Consider the following 9,826-nt stretch of genomic DNA (forward strand, 5'->3'; position numbering starts at 1 on the left):
AAGCGTATTTGCGTTACAATTTATTTCTCATAATTAAAAAAAAAAAAAATACTGAAAATATGAATCTTGCAGTTGCTCTAGATTCTTAATCAAGTTGCTTAAGTATATCCTTTGGGGATATTTTAAAAATTCTAAATCCTGTAAAAGAGCGCTTAAATTAAATAAGACTTATTTGAATTCATTTTAAGAAAAGCCCGTCTCTCAAATCGCAAAATATCTTAGTCATTGGTACTCTTATTACGGAGAAGATTCATGATTAATTAAAGCTGGAGACAAGCCCTAATCAAGTTTATTAAAAATAAGCCGTGATAACTTAATAAATAATAAACATTAAATAATTTTTCCGACTTTTAAATTGACTTCAACATAAATGATTAAATGAAGCTCACTATAACTCTATGAGTCCTATTGCGAGTGTGAACTGCAATAGATAATCGACTAATAAGTGATTATCGACTACCGATGCTATTGTGGGTGTCGATCAATCGTTCAACCAACGACTGTGAATGCTTTCGAACCCTAATTTGCCACCAAAAGTCGCTAGAAATCACAAAAGGGAGCATGATTTTTCAAACGATGTTTTACAGTAGAAATAACAGAAAGAAGCTGCACTCAGATTCTTTTACAAAATGGAAAATGGACGTGGCATCGCCCACTTATGGGTCAAAAACCATATCTCATATTCCCATATAACTCAATTTTGAATTCCATCTCATTCCTTCACTTTATAATATATACATAAGGAACCAATGAAGATAGCGGACTTAGCACATATACTGTATATGATCTTTGGCATCACTTGTGAAAAAATTGTCGAAATCGGACTGTAACTTTTCAATGCCCCGGATATCGAACATGAAGAACTCGGTGCCTTATGGTAGTTTTGCACCGAAAATATCGGTAAATCTCTCACATATCGTAATTTAATTCAGAGGAAATATTTTACTTCTAATACTCGTAGTGTGTCTCTGTACCAGAAATGGTTAAAATCGGGCCATAACTTCCTCTAGCTCTGCTATATCTAATTATAGGATCTTCAAAAATACTATGGGCTTAATAGCTTATAAATCGGTTAACATGTGAGATATCTTAGCCAAATTAAATGAGCATATAATCTTAGATATAATGTATGTTGGTGGTGAAAATTAGTGAAATCGTTTCAGGAATTACCTCGGCCTATATACTATATATGATGATTTTCGATTTTCTATTGGACTTTATACTGAATATATGGGAGAAATTGTGAGTTATCTTAATAAAAATATGGCAATAAATCGCGAGAGTATAAAATGTTCGGTTGCACCTGAACTTAGCCTTTCCTTACATGTTTATTATTGTATATAGTACCTCCATGATTATAACCTATTATATTTTCCGCTCGCAAAAACTCATCCAAATCCAATATATTGATAGTACTAGCAAAACGCAGATAAGTCATAGTGAGAGGTTTTGATAGCTGTTGACCTTATCTTAAAAAACCGTCCACCATTCGGAAATGATTATGTAGTTATATTATATATGTTGAGGTGGCATCTACGAGAAACAGGCTATCTTGGACAAATTATAAAATTTCTTCTCGGACAAACAATTTTTTGAACAGACGAACCCATTACTACATTAATCGTACAATAATGTCTAATTAACTGTCAATGTCGGTATTGCCGGTACTCACATTTCCTGCTATCATATATTCACAGATCACAAACGTCCAACCTAGTAGTGTGATGAAGAATAAAGCCACGTCTCTCTATAAGTTTCTATACCAATGCATCACGGATTCTGGACTCTCTCTCTGCTTCCATCTCACAAAATTTCCCAATAAATTTTCATCGGAAAACCTTACAATGAAAATGGTATGCGGTCGAACACTACTGAAAAGTGCCACGAATTTAAAGAAAATAGAAGATCGAAAGTAGAAGAGCTACAATATCTGAAAAGTTTGTGCAGTACCTCAACCTCGGAAGGAAACGAAGAGAGCACTTCAAGTATAAGAGTACAAAAAAAACTTGTTCTGGTGTGATAGTTTACATGCCCAATTTCAGACACCACTTGGCCTATCATGGTTCGCTTAAAACATATGTGTATGTATTTTCGTTTTATAAGAACCAGTCGTAAAGGCGACTGAAGTAGGATTACTGTTTTGATCATTATAAAGCTCAGGTCTCAAATATACAATATATTATATATATATATAACCAGAGGACGGTTTGGACTGAGTTTGGATAAGAATTGCCACAACTTAGGAGCGCTATTTGACCTATATATAGACCGATTTTAGACGAGGTTTAGCAGTTCTTCGGACATCATTTGGGTTGGGCTTCATTTTTATACCTAAGCTGATTCGACAACGAAAAAAAATTAGAAAAAAGTGCTGAGACCATTTCAAAAACATGCGAACAACTTAAGTTATTTAGTTATATTAAACCAGGTTTTTTGGTACTGTAATTGTATATGTATATATACCAAATAATCTGAAAACCTCCAATGAAACAGAAGTGCAGTGAAAGAAAGTTGCATAACAGAACTGCCACGCAGCGAATGCAACAAATAATCTGTGTTTTCATTAATGTCACCCTTAATGCACACACACACACAGCCAAACTTCACGCGAACTCTATAAAATTTATTTCTGCACTTTAGCAGCGGAGAGAAATTCTTGCAGAAATTGTAATCTCCTGTGAAAGTTTTGTGCCTTTACAAGAATATATGAGGGAAATGCAAAAGCGCGCACACATGAAACAAATTACTTGGGTAACAATAGAAATTAAAAGCCAACGAAAGCAAAAATTGTTCATAACAACAAACAGCAAAAAGAAACACGAAGAAACTCACGCAACACTCGACAATAAAAAGAATTGCGCTGGCAAAGCAAATAAGTGTTGAAAAGTTGCATTTTGTGGCAGCGCAGCAAAAGAAAACATCCAACAGAAGAAGAAAAAGAAAAGCGAAAAGCAAACAAAGCAAAAACAACAGCAACAACAACAACAGAACAAGCATGAAATGTCGAAAAAGTAAGCAAAGGCGCCCTAGTAAACCAAAGAGCGTGCTGTAGTGAAGGTGGTGAAGCCATGCCGCCAAGAGTGCGGAGGTTCCCTTTGGTGCTTAATGTTTCCGCTTCGCCCCTTTGAACTCAGATTTCGTGCGGAGAAGTTGCATGTTGGCTTCTTGTTTATATGCTTTTTTGGTGTTGTTGTTGTTTTTTCATTTTTTTTCGTGAAATTCACTTATATTGGGCGTTATTTTCTTTACACGCTCCAAGTTGCAAGTTTCCTTTTATTGTTTGTCCTGCTCACTGGTGATTTCTTTGGTTTTCGGGTATAAACAGCACACCAAGAATGAGAATTTCACACTTTACCTTGTTGTTGCTTTCGCTTTTTTTTTTTTTTTGCTTTTTTCCGTTTCACTTTGCTTTCTCATAGAAGCGCATAGCAGTTCTGCAGTTAATCAAGTTTACTTTTATTTCTGAATTTCGCTTGACTTTAATCAGATTTCAGTGCGAAAAGAATTAAACGCGGCGACTCAGTGCAAGCACGTCTTACATTCGTGAAAAATAAACTGAATTTATTTTTAATTTCAATGAATTATAGCTGCACTTGCATCGCTGTTGAGTTGAATAATAATTATTTTATTTGAAATACCGTTATTTTTATTAAGATTCAGGGAGTAAACGAAAAGCCGAACCTTTGGTTCTGTATTGACAACTAATTTAAAAGAGGTTTTTTTTATATTATTTATCTAACCCCAATTCCGTATAAAATGAGTTAAGTTTTGTCCCCGACGTCATCTAGAAAAACTGCTGTTAGTTGTATTCAAAGTGTTTCTTCTTCCTCTGAAAAATAATATCTTTTACGAGTAGAACTCAATAACATTCTTATATAGTAGAGGGAGGGGAGTGTATGAACCGATATCAGAACAAATACTGTATGCTAGAAAATCACTTTCATGATCTCATATTTTTCTTCGGGATCTATACTACTAATCTGAGACGTCTGAGAACATTGTATTATAAAAAATAAAAACAGATGTTTTGAACTCTACATAATTTATATATATTTGCTTGATATATCTATCGGATATGACTTAATCATCGAAACCTCTATAATTAAAATGGACAATTTTCAACGAAATTTCACAAAAATTCTTTGGAATACTTCATTTGCTTTTTAATCATAAACCTATTCGCATATGCATTGCTATTCTGCTTAAATTAATGGCGCATTAGCAAATCGAAATCAACAAATGGAAAATTATCGTTAGCTCTTGCACATCATATGTGCAACTAGGGAACATTTTTCTAAATGCAACATCATTAGTTCTGCAATCCACATTAGACGCAATTAGTTGCTAGCATTTTTGATGTAGTCATTTTCTAGAGAATCTCTCTCAATACAATTTCTTTGTTCCTAGTAAATTCGGTTCATTTGCTTCTTTGATCAACAAATGCACGAATAACTTTTTTGCATGCACAGACACAGACACATACATCATCATCATCATGCTCTGAGCGAGTATGCACAACAAAGATATTCCCATCAAGGATGCCAATTTGAATTACACATTTGCATATCCGTAAGGGAGAGTAGCATTGGAACGGGATTGCAATGAAGCATTTGCTTTCTTTGCCTCACAGTTGAGCGATTCCGAATGTTGCATTAATTGGAAAATGGCAATGAGTTGAGCAGCCAACACATGAAGCAAACGTCGAAAATGACTTGCATGTAAATACATTTCGCTCATAGGGTTGATATGGAGATATTCAAAGAAAGGGTGAATTTGTGCCGCCAGGGGTCCTTTATGAGCGGTGGCCATATGTATTCATGTCGGTTAATACATTTGTGAAAGATAAGTCGGTAAATACTATATTGCACTACGTGGTGCTTCTCAGGAAAAAAGTTGTTTGACTGTTTCATTTATGGCTTTTTAATACAAAAGATTCAATATTTCATTCAGAAATATACTCAACTGAACCGATATCCGTTTTGGTACTAAACCATTTCATGCTAAAATATATGGAACTAATCTCTGGATCGCCTTTATAAATGTTTAGAAACAACAATATTTGTGTTGTCTAACTTTTTTCTTACAACATTCAACGTGGATTAACACAGTGTTTATCGATGGTATAGTGAAATTAATCGAGGTCGTAAATGACTCCAAGACGAATTTCTTAAAGGTCGCCTAAAACCCGTTGTTGTTCCATATATTTATACCCAGTTTTATTTATTTACTTCGCATAGAGTTTTATGTAAATACGTTACAACATGTATTCTGTAATTCTGTCATTGTAGCAGTTTGCAATATTTTGGCTCTTGACGTCTATATCCCAAGCCTTTGTTATATGGTTTACGCAATCCATAAGTGTAATATCATATTTTTGTTCGCCTCCATACGATATAAAAGGACTCTTTTAAAATCCTAACTCGATAGTAACATTTTAAATTTTGTATTATGCCCTAGTCGAAAAGTTCGATTTATGAAAGGAAATTTGTATGAAAATTGATTTCTTTTGCCAATTCAAGAGTTCGAGTTATGAAGAACGTCGAGTTAGGGAAGTTAGAGTTATGGAAGTAAATTAGTATAGTAGTTGTATAGTTTCTAAACGCTATTGTCAATTCAAAAGCTCGAATTATAGAAGTTCCACTGTATATTTATATAATTGAAGCAGCACCTTAATAACCTTTTCACATCGGCGCTAATTGATCAATTAATCGGCCTCTGCTCGATTAAAACGCTGATTAAGATCGATTTACCATACAAAATAAAAATGTAAATTAATTTTTAATCGACTTGAAAATGAAATGCGACTCTGCGACAAAGACCGTATTTGTATTAGGTCTAAAACTTTGCTTCCGTGTTTTTTTGTAAATTTAAGTTTTTTTGTATAGAACCGGTTACAAATGTCGATAAGCCTCAGCCGCACTTTTCTTGAATTTAAAAAAGAAAAGCAAAATTTCCCGCAAATGTTGCAAACGCTCTTCAAACCTGAGCTGCTATTATTTCTTATGAATTTTTAGGACATGCAAATTTATTTCATTTTATCTCGAAAATAATTACAGAAAACTGGATTCAATTTATGATTTTACACGAATTTTAAATCCAGAGCATACGTGTTTCCTTTAATAAAATACTAATTTTCAATAAAAATATTTAATGTTTGAGCAAATAAGAAAAGATAATATTGATGAGAAACAATCAAGTGCGCCGAAACTGAAGTATTAAGAAAACCATTTATCAACCAATTTTCGCACACACGTACTAAAACGGTAAATTTTATCACCGTTAGAGAACGTTTAAGCAGCGTTTCAAGAATAGCGCGGAAAAAAGGTTAAAACAATTAATAATGATGTCGCTGATGTGAAGGCGTGCATGAAGTGCGAAAAGAATAATCCCATTAAGGAAAGTAAGCTGAGGTGAGAGTGGTGGCCTTGGCTGCGGCGCCCATAACTCAACAATGGCGATTTAAGATTTTTACGGTTAGTTTGAAAAGCAATAAATAAATGTTTGGCGTGTAGAAGTCGTAAAAATGTGCAAACGAAGCGAATGGAAAATGTTCGCAAAACAAAACTTTTACCATTGATTAGCAGGTGGGGAAGGGGAGAAGACAGGTGAAGCAAAGGAAAATCAATTGAATTTAGTGTAACGGAACAAGCATGTATTTCAACAAATATAGACATCACTACTGTACGCTTCACCGCTTATGCCAGCTTAAAAAGAAATAAAGTAGAAACGCTACGCTTGTCAAGACGCCCAATACATATATATGTATATACTTATGTGTGTATGTGATATTATATTTTTGTGTGTTTGTGTAGATAACTTTACTACGGTGTGTACGCATTTATTACTTGCTTCTTAATCAGGTAAAGGTGTGCTCACAACTACAAGCATTTGTTTTTATTGTATATCCAACATATATTCATACATACATACATTCATTTACAATACGATAAGCATGTGTGTAACTCACATCAATCGTTGTACTTTTAGTTTGTGTAAGCAATTTTTCGTTTCTTTGCCACACTAGCTGTTGTTGCTGATAACGTTAAATACATGCAAAAGGTGGATACGACGCTGCTTTATTATGCAATACCACAACCCTCTCAGCAAATCCGGACGACCGCCAAACACACAAACATATCAATTGTCTTACGCAAAATGATAACCGAAGCACACTTTCTTCAAGTTACCCAGCTCAGCTCTTCTGCCTATGCCCCCCTAGTCAGTGGCACAGCACCTGCTGGTGTGTTGCACGTTAAATAGACACATTTATCTGTTATCGCGCAGATACATGCGGTTGGAGAAATACATTTATACTATCACTGCATAAAACTTACAAGAAATGGGCTATTCGCCTTCAGTCAAATACGTTGGGTAATTTTTTGCTGGATATAAACTAGCTTAATGTACTCTAGGCAGATGAGAAAACCTGTAAGTTAACTACTTACAGATTTAATAAATTAGTTTTTGTAATTTTACATATGATTCTTTAGAAAAAAATATTTTTTTGATCTATTTTTATCAGGATCGGTATCATAGAATACTTTTTCATCAATTAATAGACGCTCTTTTGACTCTTCTGAGAGACTGCTATGAATTTTGCAAATGATGTGCATTCCTCCCTTCATCAATTTTTTCCGACACAAAAGTTAATCACATGATTTTTGCTGTCATAAATTATAAGTTTGTAAAACTCTGTAGTTTCCCAAGAAATTTTATAAAAAAAAAATATGAAAAAGCTTTCGGAAGTATTGGGTTTAAGCTACGTAATCGAGTGATTTAGCGTTTTTAGACAGAAGCAAATTGATCAATTTACCGGCCTCTGCTCGATTTAAACGCTTATTGATATCGATTTACCATACAAAATAAAATCTCCATTTATTTTAAATCGACTTGAAAATCAAAAGCAACTCTGCGACACGAACGTACAATATACGTTCTTTGTCTGTGATTGGCTGAATTTTTTGATAAAATAGCATTAATACTACTAGACGGTAGATGGCGCTGCTAAAAATATTGATCAACAGATGAAATTATCAACTTCTTATGAAAAGCAAAAACAAAAATGTATAACAGCTGATCGTAAATCGAGTAACCGGCAGTATAAACGGCAAAAATGAGTTTCTCGATTTACATCTAAATTGATCAATTTATTTGGCTGTCTAAAAACGAACGCTATTACATTGGCCGAAAGCACTCAGATACAGTCGTAAGAGCTGCGAAAAGTTATCGCTGTCATTCCTCTGCCAAAAGAGATGCATTTTTTTAAACAACATAGCGATAGATAGCGATAAGCGCTCACTAAAGAATGTTCCTACAACTCATATATTACTCCGGGGAATGCGCCTAGCATCGATTGAGTTTTTCAACATATCTCAGATATTGACATTTCAGCGCTCGTCTGATGTTAATTTGTTAATAATTTTATTGAAACTACCTACAAATAACAATGAATGCGATGAAATTAGATGTTTAATATATTTTATTCAAGTTAAAGCCTTTTCTTTCATAGCGGATTTGAGAAGTGCATTAAACAATGGATATAAATACATTTTAAGAATATTTCCGTTCGCTGGCCTCAACATTAAATATTTAAAAATTTTGCAATTATTTTCATTTCGAATATATTGTGATGAACCCGTTATTGCTCTGGAACTTTGACTTCTATACTATGTGAATGACACGGTTCACCTACATAACAACATACCGGTAACTCAACGACTTTTATTTATCTGAAAAATACGATTACTGGATGTCTACAAATTAGTAGTAGTAGTACTTATCGCATCGACCTCGTAAGTTTTTAATTATTCTTCCGAGGACATTTTTATGACTTAAGCTCAAACACATTATTACCTTTTTCATATCAATATGAATCATATCATGAGTCATAAAACAAATAGTTAAGGAGTAGTCAATTAAGAGTTAAAGACTCTTCATCATGATTTCCTTTGTACATTAGTTCTCAAGATATTCAGTGGCATGACCAGATAAACCTCACCTAAAAAGGTTTTCATCACGAAGTATTCCTAAATATTATTGTTATTGTTTAGATCAGATTCAAAAATACCAATAAGTACTGAGGTTCTCATGTTTGAGTTCTGGAGCCTTGAGAATTTCTTATTGGTAACGAAACAGAGAGATTTTAAGAAATATGGTATTCATAGCGGAGATACTGATGATTCCTTGAGACCTCAGTTGGATATGAAATTTTCAACGTATGATAGTGATATTTATGATGCAGTTTATTGTGCAGAGGCTTGTAAAGGAGTTCCTTTTTTGTTTTGAGATTGCTATATGAGGTTAAAAACATTTTTCCAACAAAATTTGTGATTATATTTCAGTCACCTGAATAGAGTCTACACAGATGCTAGAATCGGCATAAAATTGTTGTTTTACAGATACAAATAATGATACGACCAAATCACAATTTCTTTAGACAATTGATATTTAGATTTTTAAATCAAAAAGGTCTAAGAAATATTGCGTTTTAACTCTTTGTTTTTAAAATTAGCAGGCTTCTGTTAAACGTTTATAAATATTTATTTCTTCGGAATTATGAAAATCTATTTTCAAATATATATATATAGCTGACCCCACAGGAGTTGCCCTGCGTGAAATTATTTGTTTTTAAAAGGATAGAAAGTTGAATTTAGATTGTATTAAAAAGCATTTATTTTCGATTTTTCAATATTTTTTTTTTTCAATGTAACGCAGCTTGATAAACAACATTTTTTGTTTTCTGTTCCGGAGCGTAAATGTACAGAGAATATGGTTTTTAAACTCGTGACAAGTTTCACTGGAAACTAATACGTTTGAACTGAAATGG

Source organism: Zeugodacus cucurbitae, chromosome 3, assembly GCF_028554725.1.
Source record: "Zeugodacus cucurbitae isolate PBARC_wt_2022May chromosome 3, idZeuCucr1.2, whole genome shotgun sequence".
NCBI classification, from domain to species: Eukaryota; Metazoa; Arthropoda; class Insecta; order Diptera; family Tephritidae; genus Zeugodacus; species Zeugodacus cucurbitae.